Genomic DNA, 18,239 nt, shown 5'->3' on the forward strand with positions numbered 1-18,239 from the left:
CTCAGATACTGCTCAGTTGTGTGATGCTTTGCCAGCCCCTTGATCTCTCTGTGTCTCAATTTCCTCATCTGTAAAATGGGAGTGTATGTGGACTAGATGCCCCTTTAATAAATAACTGTCTTGGTCCCCTGGAGCCAGACAATTGTTAGATGATCTCTCACTTGATTATTTCTCTGGCTCCATTTCATTATACCTTGGAGGATAATCAGCTGCTTCCTCCTCAAATGATTCAGCTCCTCCTTTTCAGGAAGAGCCTTAGGTTTTTGTTGTTGTTTTTACTTCAGGTATACAATGTTCCTTTTCTTCCCTTTCCTCTGCTATATGCAATTCTATTAGACAACTTCTTGGTACAGTTCACGTTTTCCCCTGCCACTATAGATCATTTTCTTTTTAACTTTCTTAAATTGGAAAGCTCAATTCCATCTTTTTGTTTGTAAGAACATTTTATTGACTTTGATAACATTAATCCTTTTTGCCTCTAGGAGGGAAGTTACTTTGCATTTGGAACAGAGAGAAATCACTTGACTGTGGCAGAAACACTGGTATCACATATGCAGTACAAATCATTACAGACTTTTCCATTCCCTCCATACTGAGTGAGATCCTTCGCTGTGTATGTTGAACTGCTTGTGGATTTTTACAGGTCATTGCCTAACCACTATGTACACATAATGCTGTTATAGATTTGTCCCTCTGTATCTCTAGACCCTTTGATATATCCTTTTAACTTGACAGCCACACCTGATTTCCTTTTCTCTCAAGGGATCCATTTTCCTTCTCAGTCCTCTTACTTCTTTTACCAATTTATTTTACATACCTTTTTCTTACTTATTTTTCAATAACAACTACCTTTTCCTCTTCCTCTTCAAATCATTCCTTTTCTTTGGGTCAGTCTTTTCTCCTTTTACTCATTAGCTAGCACTTTAAGATTTGCAAAGCACTTTACAGAGATTTCATTTGATTCTGACTCTACTCTAGATGGTAGGTATTAGGTGTATTTTGGAGATAAGGAAACAAAGGCAAATAGATGTTAAGTGACATTAAGTGGGTTACCCTGGGATAGTAAGTGATTTGAATTGATTTGAACTCAGACCTTTCTGACACTAGGTCTAGCACTCTATCCCTTGTGACACCTTAATACCCTCTTTTATGTTAAGGCATTGTTGAGTTGTTCAATTTTCCCTTAAGTTTTCCCAAATTTTCCTCACCAAATTCAATCTCTAGCCTTCTTTACAATTTCAAAGTCATCAAAATCACTTTCAAAGACTGTCTCCTTACTCATTTTGAGTGTTTCTCTCTTCTCCTGTTCCTTCCCCCACCACCTTCTCACATGGAAAATGAGGTAGAATCTTCTTGATCTATGATTCTTTGTATCATATCACATTGCTGCTAAATTTACCCTCTTTTGGCCTTTCCTCATTATTCAGAAGGAATAAGTTGTTGAAGATTTAATCAGAGAACAAAATGAAAGTGCTTTGAGTGATATACAAATGTAAAGCAGTACAACTATGTTGATTCTCTGTTTCTATTCAGAAGAGATAAAAGAGGAAATGCTATGCAGTCCAGTAGACATTTATTCCATATCTATCCCATGCAAGGGAGTGTACTAAAAATGAAAGTTCTTGAATTCAAGGAGCTTATGTTTTATGTTGGGGGGGGAGGGTTGGTGGATACATATACACAGGTAATTTTAGGAGACAATTGAGGAAGATCAGGGAATGCCGCGTAACAAAAGTGATACTTGAGCTTATCTTTTAAGGAAGATAAAGATTCTGAGAGGTAGAGGATTAAAGAGGAAATATATTTTGTGGGATGACTAGTGCAAAAATGCATATAAGGAGGAGATGGCAAGCCGATTTTAGATGAGAGCTAATAGCCTACTTTGTATAACACTATAGTATAAGAAGATGATTAATGTACAATAAAACTTTTAAAAATAGGTTGGAGCAAAATAATAGAGGACTTTCAATTCCATGTGAAGGAATTTGTATGTCATCCTGGAAGCAATAGGGAGCCACTGAAGTCTTTTTAACAGGGGAGAGGCATGGTTACATCTCTTCTGGCCAAGCCCCCTTCCTCCTCCATAGGACAAAATAATCTCTCTAAAGCACAAGTCTTTTTAATAGATGTAACCATGCCTCTCCCCTGTTTAAAAAATAGTTAAGGTTGAATATTGATGGCCATAATGGTGAATTTTAAAGATCACTGGATGAGGAAATCAGAAGACCTGATTCAGTGACTATTTTTATGACCTTAAGCAGGCTCCTTCTCCCTGGGTCACAGTCTGATCATCTGTAAAATGAGAGAATTTGATTAGATGGCTTCTAAAATCTCCTGCACTTCTCAATCCTATTCAGGTCATCAAGGAAGCCCACGAACCTTCCCTTAATAACCAACCACACATTCCATTGTTGGCTGGTCATCAATTACACATCCATTTACCTATCTTTGGATGATTAATTCAGGTGTAGTATTTCTTGGAGACAAGAAGTTTGTGATGAATGAGTAAAAATATCCATATGTGCCCCTGCTAGATATTCAGAGTCAGACTACCTAGAGTAACTTCCTTCTTCAGAGGGGAGAGAAGGAATAGCAGAGTTCTATCTCCCTTGGAAAATCTGATCTAGTGGTATAGCATCCTGGGATTTACCCTAATAGCTAATGTGTATATAGTGCTTTAAGATAATTTCATTCTAACAGCAATCTTATCAGGTAGGTGCTTCTATTCCCATTTTACAGATGACAAAACTGAGGCAGACAGGTTAGTTAAATTAAGCTCTTATTCACATAGCAAGTAAATATCTGAAGCAAGATTTGAATTTGCATCTTTCTGACTCCAAGTTCATCATTCTATCCACCATACCACCTCACTATCTCATTATATCCTGACCATGAGGAGCCAGAGAAAGCAGTAAAATGGCTAGAAGGAGGAAGGCATAATACAAACATATCCAATGCACATTTTGTATTTCCTACAAGCAAAATGCTTTTGCAAAAGTCATTGAAAGGCTGATTTAGTCCACAACTCTTTCTGGAGGTGGGGGAAACTATATTCAATCTTTGGGAATCCTTTTATCCCAATGAAGAACAGGAGGGCTTCAGTACAGGTCAAATTCTTAATTTGGATAGTCATGTGGATAATATTAAAAATTCTCCTGTAGAAAACCATACTTTACTGATTTAAGACTAGTCTGTGAACCCCATGAGAGCAGGGATCCTGCCTTTCCTAAACTTCATATCTTCCCCCAGCAGCTAACATTTAGTAGCTTGAAGGTTCTATGCTTAATGAATTATTTCTGAGTGAATGAATGAATGTTGGCCCCATGGAAGGAACTTAAGTTATTCTTACTGGAAAGTCGTTTCATCATTTCCACACGTGGGAAGTGACTTGAGGGATATTTAAGACTAGGGGAATTCCACATAAAAAAATACTTTGGAACGCCATAACCTGTGAAACATTGGAAGGGAAGAATTCCATTGAGCAAACATTAAATTCCTATTCTGTGCAGAACAATGTGCTGAAGGATTTACAAAGTTTAAATGAATCATGACCCCCACAGTCTAATGGGACTGTTTGATTCAATTCAATTGAAAACATATTTATTGGGCATATACTATTAGGTACTGTGCTACTACAGGTAAGCTTGTTTTTCCTTTCCTGTACCTTATTATGGCTAGTTTGTTCTTCTTTCTAGCATATTCCCCTCCCTGTTTCTCACTTCAGTTCAGTTAGTTCTCTCCCAGGTGGGCTGATATCCACTTAGAAGACTGAGACTACTTCCAAGTTGCTTGTTCACTACCGAGGCAGAGTTTCCAGGAGCAAGTGAGCTTGCTGATAGTTCTGCTTGCACCCTTCATGCACACTCCCCCCACTTCTGTAGCTGAGTACCCCAACTCCAGGTTATTAAGTTTGGACACTCCCTCTTCTGGGGTTATTTAACTTGAGTCCAAGGTAGGATTCTCAGAGAATCGAGATGAGAAGAGCCTGGGAAACAAGTGTAAATGGGAAATATGGCAAGCATCCTAAATGAAATTTGGTGATTTTTGAAGTTATGGTGTACAAGAAAGGTGTCTCTGCAAATGGAGACCTGGAAATGCCACCTAGATTTTCAGAGAATAAAAGACAATGAATTATTCAGAGTATAGGCAATTGGGCTTGACTTTGATGACTGAAACTCTAGAATGGATTATTAAAATCATGATTAGTGAACAATTAGAAATGGTCCACTGAAAACAGGTAATACCAGAATGACTTCATTTCTTTAAAAAAAAAAGTTTTGCTAGACTTGTTGATGAGAGAAATGCAACAGACATATAATATACCTGGAATTTAGCAAGATATTTAAGCCTCTTGTGATATCCTCACGGATTAATTGATATAGTTAGATAGATTCAGAATTGATTGAATGACCATAACTAGCAATGTTTGCCAAGATTAACCTCTTTGAATGTACCCATGATGCATCCCTTCTGGTCTTTTGTAGCAGATTATCATCTAAATCATCCTTCCTTTGCCTCCCATGTCTTCAGCCTTTCCCTATCTTTTTCCTTTCCTGCTGCCTTCAAACATGCCCCCAAACTCTCCCATCATTTAAAATGAAGAAAAGAAAAAATCTTCACTAGATTAAAAAATCCAATCAAAAAAGGAAAAAAAAACCTTCACTAGATTAAAAAATCTAATCAAATTTTCTCCTGCTCTATCTTTCTTTCTCAGCACATCTCCTAGAAAATGTTGTCTTTGTTTATTGCCTCTATTTCTTCTCCATTTACTCCTCAACCCTTGGTAGTCTCACTCCTAGCCTCATCATGCAACTGAAATCCCTCTCTTCAAAGTTACCAATCATCCTTAATTGACAAGTCTGATGGTATTTTTTTTTCCAATCCTTGACATCTCTGCAGCATCTGACATTGCTGCCCATGGTCTCCTTTCTGGGTTTTGAGGATACTGTACTTTCTTAGCTTTCCTTTCTTTTTATTTTTCTCTAATGGAAGATTCTAGGGACTCTATTCCTGGCCTTTTTCTTTTCTTCTTCTATATCAAAATGTTAAGATTTATGGAATGTGTATCAACTCTTCAAAGAGGGACAGTGAAAGGACTAGAAATAATGTCGTAGAAGGACAATTTGAAAAAACTGGGAGTGTTTGGCCTTAAGAGGACTTGGGAAACATTTGTAGTGCTGTCATATGGAAGAGGGTATAGACTTAATTCTTATGGGCAAAAGACAGAATTAGGATGAGTGTAAACTCTCATCTGATGAATGAATGAGGTCAGAACCATCTAATCCATTATTTTTTGTAGGTCCTAGATCAGGACTATGCTTCATGTCTCATCCAGCTGTCCACTGGAGCCATCTTGCCATCTGCACTGTTACCCTATTAGAGCTTTTCCCCCTGCCTCCTCCACTGCTTTGGGCATAGTAATCAAGTGAGTACTACCATTGCTACTGCAAAGGTTATGTCAAATGACTACTCTATGACTCCACTTACCATTCTTGTTGATTCTTCAAACCAGAATCCCTTCCAAGAGAGACATTTCTCTATTTCTCTCTCTCTCTCTCTCTCTCTCTCTCTCTCTCTCTCTCTCTCTCTCTCTCTCTCTCTCTCTCTCTCTCTCTCTCTCTCTCTCTCTCTCTTCCTCTCTCTCCCCCTTACTCCCCCCTCTCTATATATATATGTACGTATATATGTGTGTGTGTATATATTTGTATGTGTATATATATTTGTGTGTGTATATATATATATATGTATGTATGTATATTGATATAGATGTAGATATATGTATAATTTCCCCCATTGTAATATAAGATCTTTAAGGGAATAACTCACATTTTTCTATTTATGTCCCAATTTTTAGCACAACACTTAACACATAAAAGTTTCATAAATATTATTATTGTTAGTATTATTCATTAGCAATCAAAGAAGTGAATTTCAGGCCAATATATAGAAAAGTTCTTTTTAGTATTCAGACCTCTCTAGAAATAAACTGTCTTAGAATGAGTTTCACATTACAGAAAAACTTCAGATAGAAGTTAGATGACCATTTTCAGGGGTGTTTTAGAAGATCTATCTATAGTCACTCAGTTATAATTTACTGAGCACCTACTATGTGCCAGGCATTCTACTAAGTACTAAGGATACAAAGAAAGACAAAAAACAGCCCTTACTCTCAAATAATTCAGTCTAATGAGGGAGATAGCATACAAACAATGACTTGCAAAGCATGATATATACAGAATGAATTGGAAGTTGTCTCAGAGGGAAGGCATTAAGGAAGACTGGGAAAAACTTCTTGTAGAAGGTGAGAATTTTAGCTGAGACTTGAATAAAGCTATGAAGCAGAGATAAGATGGAAAAAGGTTCCAGGCTGGGGGGACAAAGATATAAAATGATTGATGTTGAGAGAAGTGCTATCTGCAGGAAATAGCACTGGATGACAGAGGATATAGAGCAGAGTGAGGTATAAGAGGGAAAGTTTGGAAGAGGTTAGGTTGTGAAAGGTTTTCAAAGTCAAGCAAAGGATTTTGTATTGATCCTGGAGGTAATCAATCACAAATTGCACTAGATAAACTCTAATGTACCTTTCCTCCCATAGAAGAAGAAGATGCAGAGGGGATGTAGGTAAGAAGAGCTATTGTGGTGGTAGTAAAAGAAAGTTACAGAGAATGACTTGTCCATAGTTGTGATCCAAAGCAAATCTTTTATGCTTTTTACTCTGAGAATCCTGACTGCTAGAATTATCTCAGCTTCAGACTGATTCATTTTATTTTGAATTCTTAAAGGGCAAGGAAATTCTTTTGGGAACTTGGACAGACTTTGAGAGATAGTGGAGGACAGAAGGGCCCAGTGTGTGATGGTCCATGTAGTTATGAAGAGTCAGATGTGACTGAACAACAACAATTCTTTTGGGAAATATTCTTCTCCTCACCCCCTCCCTTAACCACTTTTCATGTGTGGTTTGTATGTGTGTGTGTGAAAATCCCAGGGGCCCTGTAGAGTTCCTACCCTTCATAGTACAATCTCACCCAAAATTAACTGCACTTCCAATCTAAATGATCTAGCAGAAAGAAACCTTCATCATTCTACCATCTCTAGTCCTAAATCAAAGCCATGGAGATATAGTGTTCTCTTATTCTACCATTGCAATTCAAGAATACTTTTCTTTTTCTTTTGTTTCTTTCTCCATGAAACGTTGAAATCTCCCAGCAGAGAAGACAACTGAAGCTGAACCGAACATTTTGGCCCAATGAACATCATCAGAATTTTGCACCAGACTAGATCTTAATTTCCTAGTAATTTCTATATTTGATTGCAAGACCCTTATGAAATTTCACAGATGCCTTGTCTGTGTTAATCTCTGGTTGCCTTCAGCTCTTGCCTCATAACCAAGCAAAACTAGAAATTTCCATTTTATTCCATCTATCCCCTTGTTATTTTCACTCTCCTTTAGGAACTTCATCTTATCTTTCACTCCATTGATAGTTATGATATGGTATAGTAGAAAGAGCCTGGAATTCCATTAGTTAGTAGTCCTAGTTTTGAATCCCAGCTATGACACTTAGTTATGTGACACTGAGCAAGTCACCAAATCTCTCTGTGTTTTCCCCTCTATAAAATGGAGCTATTAATTCATACATTACTTACTTCATTGGGTTGTTGTAATGAAAATGCTCTATAAATGTCAAATCACCTTAGAAGTATGAATTAAGTTGATGTTAAAACATATCAGGAAACCAGGGAAGCTAGGTGGCACAGTGAATACAGCACCGGCCCTGGAGTCAGGAGGATCTGAGTTCAAATCCAGCCTCAGACACATAATACTTCCTCGCTGTGTGACTGTGGGCAAGTCACTTAACCCCAATTGCATCACTTAAAAACAAACAAAAAATACCAAACGTATCAGGACACTAAAAAGTCACACTTGGGAATATCCTGATCAAATGTATATGAACTATGAGAGAGACGAGACTTAAATTTTAGCCCTGACTCTATTCCTAAGGTGAAAGCATAGGTGACACTGTGGGTAGAGCAATGAAATTAGAATCATGAGAACCTGGGTTCAAATCCAGCCTCAGACACATATATAGGTGACTCTCAGCAAGTTACTTTCCCTCTTGGCTTCAATTTCTTCATCTATAATATAAGGATAATAGTGCCACCTTTCTCACAGTGTTGTTGTAAGGAGAAAATGAGATATTTGTTAAATGCTTTGCAAACCTTAAAGCACTGTATTAATGTTAACTATTGTTAGTATATACAAGGAAACCATCTTTACCTCTTGGTCCATAAAAAGGAAAAGGAATAAGATATATTCTATTTGGTGTCAGAGGGCAGAACTACAAAATCAATGAGTGGAAGTTGCAAGGATGTGGATTTCAGTTGAATATGACAAACTTCTTAACAATTGGGATTCGGATCATATTTTACAACTGATAGGGGCCTTAGAGATCATCTAATCTGACTCTGTCATTTTACAGATTAGGACACAGGCTCAAAGAGGTTTAGATATTTGACCAAGATCACACAACTAACAAATGCTGGACTTTGGACTAGAATTCATTTCTTTTAACACTAATTCCATTAGCAGAGTTTTTTGAATCAGGGTTCTCTGGCTCCAAGTCTAGACCTTTCATTGGTTGCTGTACAAATATGGACTAGACTGCCTTGGAAAATAGTGAATTCTTTGTCCATGGAAGCCTTCAAGCAGAGGTTTGATGGTCACTTATCAGTAATGTCATAGTCAGAATTTATGCTTTTGGTGGTGCTACTGTAGGTGGGCATTACAGAAGCAGTTAAACTACATGGCTTTTAGAGTAAGGCCCTTTCCACTGGAACTTCTAGGAATTTGTGACTATGAGGGTCAAGTATATGAATTGTAGGTGATATGCCTTTGTGATTTATTTCATCTTTCTGAATTTTTCTTTCTAACAATGTAATTCTGCCTACCATAGCCTGCCTTAATATCAGTCACCTACCAGGACCTAAATAAAAATTGCTCAAGAAATTCATACATCTTTTTCTCCCTTCCTGATTCCCAAGAAAAAAGTGTTAGCCTTAACTCTAAACAAAAGAAGTCAGTGTTCAGAGGAGCCACCACAAAAATCTGGCTGTGAGGATTCCTTCCCTTGAGTCCTAGTTTGTTAGAGATCTCTATTTCTTCCTTCATGCTACCTTTGAAGAAGAAGGGAATGTTCTTATTAAGTTAGCAAAACTGGACGGCAGTTGTTTGAGACAGCAGGAATCAGAGAGGAACACCAGGCAAGGAATAGATTTCCTTAACTTTTTTTTTCCCTCTCTGCAAGCTATTTAAGAAAACAAAAGCTGTAGGAATTGTACAAACAAGGAACCCAGGTATTTGAAAAGCTAATAGAAAATAAAAAAGGTCAGTAATAAATGCTTATTAAGCTACTCAACCCAGTTCTTGGTACTTAGTAAGTGCTTGCTGACTTGAATTTACTTCTCTTGGTAAGCAGTCTACCCTCAGTGTTCAACAGAAGAGAGGTCTTTATCTCTAGTACAATGGTACATATGTATGTATGGCTCATTTTGAGCAAAGCCTATACTCCATAAAAAAGTTTAGATTTATGCAAAGATATATTGGGGCCTGGAGATTGGCTTTGCAAAAATTTCACCGTAGGATTCCTCTAAGTAGCAAAATTTCATCATCTGTTTAAAATATGAGAATTCTCCCTCCCCCCAAAAAAATTCACATATAGCATGGTGTGAAGGAAAGAGTACTGAACTTAGTGAGAGCATTTGGGAGTGAATTCTACCTTTGACATTTGTATATGACCTTGGATGAGGTCCTTGGTCTTACAGACCCTCATTGTTACCATTATTAAAATTGGAATCATAATGCTTTTCCTATCCACCTCCAAGGGTTGTTGGGAGGAACAATGAGATAATATTTGTGAGAGTAATTTATAAGAGGGAAAACACAAAATGATTTTAAAATGAACTGCATAAATACAAACTCATGGAGATGGGGGAGGGTGTGGGGAGGAAATCACACGAAAAGGAATTTTATGTTCCTTGAGCAGGGCGTTCATTTTCTGACTCTGGGCATTTTCACTGGCTGTCCCCCAGTTCTCATCCTACAACTTCCTACCTCTTCATCTCTGCCTCCTGTCTTCACTAGCTTCCTTCAAGTCTTAGATATAATCCCACCTTCTACAAGAAACTTGTCCCAATTCCTAGAATTCTAGTGCTTTCTCTGTGTTGATCATCTCCATAGCTTGTTTGAACATAGTTCTTTGCATGTGGTCTCTCCTATTAGATTATAAGCTCCTTGAGATCAGGGACTGTCTTTTACCTTTCTTTGTATCCCTAGCACTTACCACAGTGTCTTGTGCATAGTAGGCACTTCATAAATGCTTATTGGCTGATTGTTAGTGGACTGTAAGTTCAATATAAGTCAGTAGGGTGATATATTTCAACAAATCGGTAACCTTATAGAGTTCCTCTATAGCTATAGATCCACACCTTATCCTGTACAATTCTTGCCCATACTCCTATATCAGTTTCCCTATGAAGCATCACAGTTGTGTGACAGCAACCAGAAAACCAAACATAATCTTAAATTGCATTAATTCTAAAAGGATGGAGTCAGTAGTCTATTGGCCTCAGCTCTGGGAAGACCATATCTAGACTACGGTGTTCAGTTCTATGCATCTGATTTTAAGAATGACATTGATAAATTGGAGAGTGTATAAGAGAAAGTATTGGGATAGGAAGGGAACTGAAACTCAGGTTGTCTGTAAAGGGAGGAGGTTGGACCAATTGATCTCCTAGGTACTTTCCAGTTCTAAATGCTGTGATTATAGAAAAATATTGAATTATAGGAGATTTTGAAGGATCTGAGGATGTGGATCCTGAAGAAGAAAAAATTCAGGAAGATATGATTGGAGTCTTCAAATACTTGGAATGGTTGTTATGTGGAAAGGTTAGCATTAAACTTATTTTGCTTCATCTCAAAGAGTAGAAGCAGGATCAATGGATGGAAATTAAAGAGAGGCATATTTCAGTCCCATGTAAAGAACAACATCCTAACAACTGGAGCTGTCCAGAAGTGGGATGGGCTGCCTCATGAGGTGGTTCCCTCCTTGGAAGCCTTGAAGAGATGGCTAGGTGATCACTTGTCAGGGATGATATACGAGGGATTTTTGTTCAGGTATAGATTGGTTGGACTGGATGATTTCTGAGATCCTAGATTATGATCCATGAAATTAACACTATAAAATGGGCCTAGTAATATTTTTATGTCCTGAAGACTTGTGAGGAAAGTGCTCCAAAAATTATAAAACACTGTCTAAATAAATAAACTTTGATTATTCAAAAGAACATTTGGTTTGGAGTTGGTAATTCTCACCCTTTGTAATCTCAAGCAAGTCACTTACCATGTTATTGAGGTACAGAAAGGTAAACTTGGGGGGGAGTGTAACTAAATGATTTCTAAGGTTCCTTCAAGCTCCAAATCCTATAACCTTGTGACTGTTAACCATCAGTGTGTAAAACATGCATTATTGTTATTATAACTTCTTAATCCAATGATTCCAGTATTGATAAATTCTAATAACATGGGCATCATCCACATACCTTGCATAATTTCAATTGTGAATCAAGATTAAAAAAAATACACATACATGTGATTATATAATATATTATATGTAAACATGCATGCACATATATGTGATTATATATCATATGCATATGGTGTGTATACAATACACGTACATATATGTGTACATACATATGTATGCATACACACATGTTGCGATACTATTGCCAAAAATCTCACCAGCTTGAATTTATGCTAGAAGAAGATGAATTCTCAGCTTCCTAAGATGTTTGATTCCTACCCCCATCAAAATAGTTGGCTCTCCTTGGGTGTCCTATAACTCCACCTATGTTTCATCCTGTGTCACTTAACAGAAGCATGGAGTCTGTTTGAGTTTGACATTTGAGTAAGAAACAAACAACTCAGGACCCTACAGGCTTCATACCTCCTTGAGGTTCTGGAGTTGTTTCTGTTTCACTGCAATGTTAAATTCAAACAAACTCCATGCTTCTGTTGCAAGGGTATTTAATAGCAGAGTCTGTAGTCATAGGAACATGGCTTCAGAGCTGGAAGAGGCCTTAGAGCATCTAGTCAAACACTCTCATTTTACGGTGGAGGAAACAGGCCTAGGGAGATTCAGAACTTATTAATCATGTGCTAATCCTAAATATCCATTTTCATTTCAATTAGAAAAAATTATTTACAATAAACATTTCTCATGTGGTGTAGTGGGAGAAAGACTGAATTTGGAAGGTGGAGGGCTCTAGCTCTTTTATCTCCATTGCTAACTACCTGTTTCAACTTGGGCAAGTTAATTCCCCTTTGGGCCAGTTTCCTTACAACAAAATGAGTAGTGTAGATGAGATGATTTCTAAGCTTCCTTCCAGCTCTAAATCCTATTTTCCTTTCTATCTAGCGCTATGGTGGGCATATTTTTACATGTTCTTGGGTTCAGATTTACCCTAAGGTGTTAAAATCCATTCATTAGTGCAGTGTTGCTGAGTAACTGCTAATATGCAACCTTGGCCATGGTGCCATGCCAGGGTAGCACATTCCCAATTATATCACATCAGTTGGCTTGTTAGCGGCCCATACATCACCTACACCTATCACCAAGCATGTTTTCCTTTAGCATATCCTTATTATTTTTTCCTTAATGCCATTATTATTGATGTGTATTTTAAAGCTCCTTCTTAGCTTAGCCCCTAGGCTAAGGACAAAGAACAAAGGAAGTCCTTAGCTGCAGAACTGAACTGCCAGTGTGGTGGGAGAGTAGGATGGCCACCTTGGATGCTAGTCTGCAGTTTATATCCCTGTATAGAAAGCTAGGACTAGCAAGTAGGAGTAACAGAAGATGTATCTGGGCTCAAAAGAGAAATATTTTTCCCCCAACAATCATAGTTCTATCCAACAAGGCAATGGTCAGCCTTTTGTGTTAGTTTCACTAGAGGTATTTAATCTTTCATTTTTATCCAGCAAATAATAGAATAGAAGCATAAAATACGTGCTCAATAAATGTTCCTTAAGTTAAATAAACTGTGTGACTATACCTACTTAGGACCAAAGCCTTAAAGAAATCATCTAATTTAACTCATTATATGAAGAGACTGAGTCCCAGAGAAGCTAAGTGAATTGTCCAAGGTCCCACAACTAGTAAGTAGAAGATCGAGGTTTTGACTTTAATTCTATTAATACATTCCCAATACTATGCTGCACCAAGAAATCCCTGCACTGATGGTAAAATTTGGTACAGTAGAATGCACTAGGCATCTAAAGATACAGGTTCTGGTTTTTGGCTTTGTCAGTAGCAACTAGTGTGACTTTGGACAAGAGGTCTACCTTTGGGGTGTAGTTTTTCAAATGTAAAACTAGGAAGTAGATTATATTGCCCCTAAATTAACTCAGTAAGCTACAATGTCTCTTTGTCACTTCCTGGATCAAATATAAAATCTTCCAATTGGCTTTTAAAGCCCTTCATAGCCTGGTGCTTTCCTAGCTTTCTATTCTTCTACACTTTGTTCTCCCCCACGTACTCCATAGTCTGGCACCATTAGCCTTTTTGCTGTTCCTGAAACACAGCACTCCATCTCCTGACTCCATGCTTTTTCACTGGCTGTCCCCCATGCTTGGTATATTCTCCCCCTCATCTCTGCTACCTACCTTGTACAAGAAGCCTTTCCTAGTCTCCCCTAATAGTAATGCCTTTCTTCTGAGATTATATGTCTTGGATGGTCATAGTTGTTTGGCCATGTCTCCCTTATTAGAATTGAGCTCCTTGAGGGCAATCCTTAAGGGACTGGGTTTTTTGCCTTTCTTTGTATCTCCAGTGCTTAGCGCAATGTCTGAAATATAGTAAGCAGTTAATAAATTTTCATTTACTCAACTAAAGTCCCCTCTAACTCTGATCCTCAGATGCTGGCCAATAGAAGGCGTGTGGATTGCTACACGCATCAGTTTTCTCTTCCTCCTTTCCTCTAGTTTTACCTCTGCTGTATGTGAAAGAGGGATTTCAGGCAAGCCTTGCTGGATACTACTACTGTTCATTTACCCATTCCTCTCAATTCTATGCATTACTTCTTCTTCCCAAGTTATAATAGCAATAGCCATAAAGTGGAGGACATGGGAAATTACTGTAATTACTTAGCAGTTGTTGGTGAGTGTCTTGATGGGCAACAATGTAAAAAGGGCTTGGCATAGTCCAGCTGAAATGCTTCTCTCTAGGTCTCTATCTGCTAATCCTTCTGCCTCAGTAATTGAGTGCCTGCCAAAATAACCAATGTCTTTTAGTATCCTCAGTGCTTAGCACAGGGCTTAGCACATAATAAGTGTTTAATAATTTTTTTTTCATTTCATGCACTCTGATTATGCTATATAGCTACAAATTGTGGAACCACAGTCTGAAGAATCAAACATGGAGGTGACAAAAAGGACAGTAGAAAGACATATGGTGGGCAGAGGTAGGAATATTGACAACAGTACAAGAAATGGAATGGAAGATGTCATCTAGAAAAAAAAAATCAGAAAGTATATCCGTATTGTATGGAGAATAAGAAATGACTGTTCAATGTTTTGAATGCTTTCCTGGTTCTCAAAAAGCCCTCCAGGGTGGTAGACAGATCCTCAGTGGAAGGTTCATTGGAGAAAGGGAGTAGACAAAAATCACACAGAAGGAAAAGGCATGGATAGGTTGCATTCTGCACCTTTAGAGGGAGTACTTAAATCCACAAGTTAATGGATTCTTTGAAATTCTGAGGAATAATAATCATAGCAGGAAACGCAGAATAGTATATTTTAAAAAAAAGTTTGTTCGATTGGGTTGGATTGCATATTGAGATTCTCAAAGAGGGAGATACTGCTCCCTGGGGGGCATTGGAATGATCAAGGGGGAGGCTGGTAGTAACCTTGGGTGCAGTTGGGGGGCATTGAATAAAAATAAGAGGGTGGCAGAAGCATAAAGAAAAGAGAAGAAAATTTTGAAAAACTGTTCATATGTGTTTCATCTATTGTGTAACTGAGTTAAAGTCATAGTGATTACATTATTTTCCAAATAAACACACAAAACACAAGTTATAACCAATCAGTGGTCAAGTCCACCAACAGGTCTTAACAAGCAAGTTTGGCAGGAGAGCATGTCACTCATTGTTGGGGAGTCCAGCATGGGCAGGAATGTGTGCTTGTAATGACTTGTTTACAATATGATACTATATGATTACATGGCACAATACTGCATCATCAAAATTTCAATGCAAGAAAAAAGCCATAAATTTACAATAAATTATTAAATTTAACATGCATCATTTTAAAAATATATATATATATATATATATATATATATATATATATATATATATATTTTTTTTTTAAAGAAGCAAATTTCAAAAAAACCCACTAAAGAAAGTAGATTTCCAGGGGGGTGCTGAGTATTTTTTTAAGGGGGCAGTAGGCCAAAAAATTTTGGGAACTCCTGGTGTAGCAGATAGACAACTGGACTCAGGTAGACAACTGGCCTCAGTGTTATCAAGCTCTCTTCCTCTGGCAAATACTCATGAACCCATTGACCCTAGGCAAGTCACTTACCTTCTCGAAGTCCCCTGGTGACCCTCTTAATCCTGTCAGTTACAGAGTGAGTGCTGAGATCTGCATTGATAGAGGGAGTTCTTCTCCAAGAGCTCCCTACATTGATGAAATCACAGGTCTGCTTAGTAATAGTGCTATTTATAGCACTTTAATGTGTCTGCGTGAATGGTCTTTCCATCCATCATGTACTTTGTTTGATCTTGACAACAATCCTATAAAGTAGGTACTACAGGAATTATCTCATTGTCTCACCCATAGTCACATAACAAGTGTGTCAGAAGTGGAAATTGAACCCAAATTGGCCATTATAAATAAGTGTCCAACATCAGGTGAATTGGAGATATTTGTTATACTTGGAGCTTAAATTAAAAGTCAATTTCACTAGTATGGACACCTTCCCTACTAGCTCCCTCTCCCCTTATTTCATCCTTCTTGTCCTTTTCCTCTGAGGCCAGAATTAGAGAGGGGTGGTTAAACCAGGTTTTTATGATGCCCAAGCTAATGGCTAGAATGTATAAAGAGGAGAGGCTCGTGACAGAGTGAATAATATTGAGATGCATACAAATCCTAGCTCTGTTATTTACCTTTGGAATCTTGGACAAGTCTGGACCTTGGTATCTTTGTCTGAAAAATGAAGTCCCTTCTATTGGTGAATTTTGTGATATTAATGAGGAGAAGGAGTCTCTGATGCTGGCAACCATCAGAGAAGGTAACCTAGTAGAAAAATGTGGAACTGGGAATTGAGATACAGCTTCCCATCCTTGCTGTGCAACTAATTGCATGAACCTTTAGCAAAGCATTCACGTTCTCTGTTTCCCCAACTTTTCTAGTTGCAAAATAAGACTTCCCTTTGGACTGTTCTCTTCTTGGAAGAGGAATGGGAGCTGTGGCTTGATAGTTTATAAACCCTTTCAGTATCTTTACACACCCCTGTACTGAGCATGAGTTTGGCAGGAACTGTGAGTCATCAGGTAGGCCACATCCAGTTCATGGTCAGAAGACATGGGAGGGTTAGTCCTTGAAGTAAAGTGAGTTGGCAGTAAGACTCTGAAGATGAAAGATGGTGGTCCTATGCCTTCTCACTGCCCCAATTTACCACCATAATCTTTTCTTTCCTCTTGAAACAAATCTCTTTTGGATACCACCAAAGTGAGACCTTTGAGGGTCCCTATTTTGTTAAATCATTGGAGTTGACAGTTTGTTTTTTTTGATAGTCTGCCCTAATGCCTGAACTAAAGTGGCCTCCTTGGTCTTTCTGTTACAGAGATTAGGAAGTTTAAAGATGGGGTTTTAAAAATGCTTTTCTAGAAGAAAGAGGATGGTTATGACTTAGCCAGGTTTTCTAAGGATAGAAAGGTCGTCTGGTCCATTGCACTGCATCTCAATTATTCCAGATAGATGACTCTTATCTTTTCTTTCACTTGTGGTATTTTCTTCTCTGGAAAACTTTTAATTTGCTTTCCACTAGCATTTAAAAGAGATTTCTTGCTAATGGTCAGGAAAGTTCTTAATCTTGCCTAAGACACTTCTACTGCAGCAAAAGCCCATTCTCTTATGACCATAGGCAAGACAGTAAGAAACTAACATATCCCTACACAGTACTGGCTAAGAGTCAGGCATCAAAGGTTGTATTAGGGAGGGAAAAGGGAATGGGGGAGAGGAAGAGGAATGTCTGTGTCGTAGGGAGCAGAAAAAGAAGCCCTGGAAGTTATAATGGAAAATTTTCTTCAGCATTTACCACAGTGGGTAGCCCTAGGAGGAGAGGGGGAGCCAGAGGCGAGCTGAGGGGGGAGGGAATACAATAGAATGCTGTGTTGCCTTGTGTGGTAAAAGCCTACTCTAAAGCAAACACTGTAACAAGCTTAGTCAGAGCACAGCTCAATTAGCTGCACTACTTAAAGAAGGGTCTCCCTCCCTGCAGCTGTTGGGAGGGAAAGGTTCACTGTAAGGAAGGAGGAGGCCGACCTGTGGAAACATTAAGGGGGAATTTACCAGCAAGGGACAGCACCTCTAACCCGATGCACATTAGTATTTCTTCAGATGAGGACACAGACTTTTGTGGGGTAGGGGAAAGGGTGGAGTGACCAGGAAAGAGGCCCCCCCCCAAACTGGAGTGCACACATTTCATGTAAAGGGTGACTGACATATGGAATATGTTACTGGGAAGGGTTACAGGCTAGAGGAGTGTCAAGGGGGGCATGGGGAGAGACTCCAGGAATGACACAAGGCGGTTTCTAAACAAAAGGAACTTGAGATGGGTTGGAGAAATAATGAGAAATGCAAACTTGACCGAGAATCTCTCTTTTCTATCATTCAGGTTTTTTCACCCACCTGCCTGCCCCTACATGTTTCCATTTCACAGGGGACAAATCATGCTTAGCAAAGGAGCAGAGGCCATTGAAACTATGTGCTAAGCCTTATAAAGGAGAGGTGGGGGTAAAGAGGACATAAGAGTCCTCTTCAATTATTTCTGTTCTTGAAGGTCAAGGATGGATTGAGAATACCAGCAGAAACACAGAACCAGAAACTGAGAACTAGAAGAACATTTTGCAGTGAAGGAAAGGAAAGGGAATAAGTAGTTATTGAGTACTTACTATGTATTGGG

General features: G+C 38.4%; 1 protein-coding gene across 2 annotated transcripts in view; it reads left to right on the forward strand.

Moving 5' to 3' along the window:
* Window positions 1-18,239, forward strand: part of NTF3 (neurotrophin 3) — a 135,329-nt gene that overhangs the window by 83,042 nt on the left and 34,048 nt on the right. Inside the window, exon 2 of one of the 2 annotated variants that reach the window (XM_020994392.2) lies at window positions 5,300-5,425. The exons of the other annotated variant lie outside the window; for it this stretch is intronic. The gene's annotated coding sequence lies outside the window, so the exon portion shown is untranslated. The remainder of the gene's footprint in view (window positions 1-5,299; window positions 5,426-18,239) is intronic. 2 annotated transcript variants of the gene reach the window in all.

This window comes from Phascolarctos cinereus, unplaced genomic scaffold (genome assembly GCF_003287225.1).
Source record: "Phascolarctos cinereus isolate Bilbo 61053 unplaced genomic scaffold, phaCin_HiC Scaffold_1;HRSCAF=81, whole genome shotgun sequence".
Taxonomy (NCBI): Eukaryota; Metazoa; Chordata; class Mammalia; order Diprotodontia; family Phascolarctidae; genus Phascolarctos; species Phascolarctos cinereus.